Raw genomic sequence first — 1,095 nt, forward strand, 5'->3', positions numbered from 1 at the left:
TAAGTTTGTATATATAGTATAAGAATGTGCTACAAACAAGAAATATGGCATATTCTCTTCTATTTAAGCAAGATGTGGTTCTTTTGATGAAACAATGCATTTCTCTTCTTGTTGGTTTATGTCATCATATTCATAATAGCTGCTTTCGTGTTTAATTCGAAAGCATCTCTTTCCACAAAAGTGTAAGACACTTGGATCAACATAATGTGGATGTTTTCCAAGTGTCTAAAATCACTTACCTAAAATATGTACTTTTGAAGAAAAAAAAAGAAAGAGACTTACGTTTTTTTCCCTTTGCATCAGGTTCAGTCAAAAGTGATTTCAAAAGAAGCAGTGATAATAATGAACTTTATACTATCAATTTTCATTAAAGTAGTAGTATTGTTTAAATCCTTTTCTAGACTAAATTGCTATTTTTGTCTATAGATCATTTTACTTTTTTATTTACAAAATTATTTTAGTCCTCAAGTTTGCCTTTACAAAACAGGATTTATTTTAGTTTTTAGTGCAAAATAATAACAAAAAAAAAAATAGAGTTCAAATTAATACATATGAACGAATTTAGATAAGATAAAATAAAACCTTTGTTAACGACATATTATTATCTTGAAAGTCTTTTTTCTATTGTAATAAATATTTCCATTATCTTTTTACTGTTAAAAAATAATTATTCACAAGTAGATAAAAAGTATAAATTAACCACGAAACTTCTATATTCTATGCACTAACATTTTGCCACAAAATCAATTTTGGAATTTATCCATTATTGTCCTTTTATTGGTGTTTTATAAGTTCATCAACCACTTTCATTCTTTTATGGTTTGAAACTAAGTCATCACCTGTAACTTTTGTACGAAGAAACAAAAATTGTTGATACTATACTAATACCACTCAAAAGGTGTTTTTTTTTTAAATTATATTTATCAAAATAATTATTCAATTTTTCAATGTTGATTTTATTTCTTTATTTTTTTAGTATTTTCTTTAATAAAATAAAACATTCCCTCTATAGAAATTTAAAAAAAAAAAGCATAAAAAAGTCTAATTGAAACATTGTGGTATTTTAGTATATATATATATATATATATATATATA

This window comes from Vigna radiata, unplaced genomic scaffold (genome assembly GCF_000741045.1).
Source record: "Vigna radiata var. radiata cultivar VC1973A unplaced genomic scaffold, Vradiata_ver6 scaffold_154, whole genome shotgun sequence".
NCBI lineage: Eukaryota > Viridiplantae > Streptophyta > Magnoliopsida > Fabales > Fabaceae > Vigna > Vigna radiata.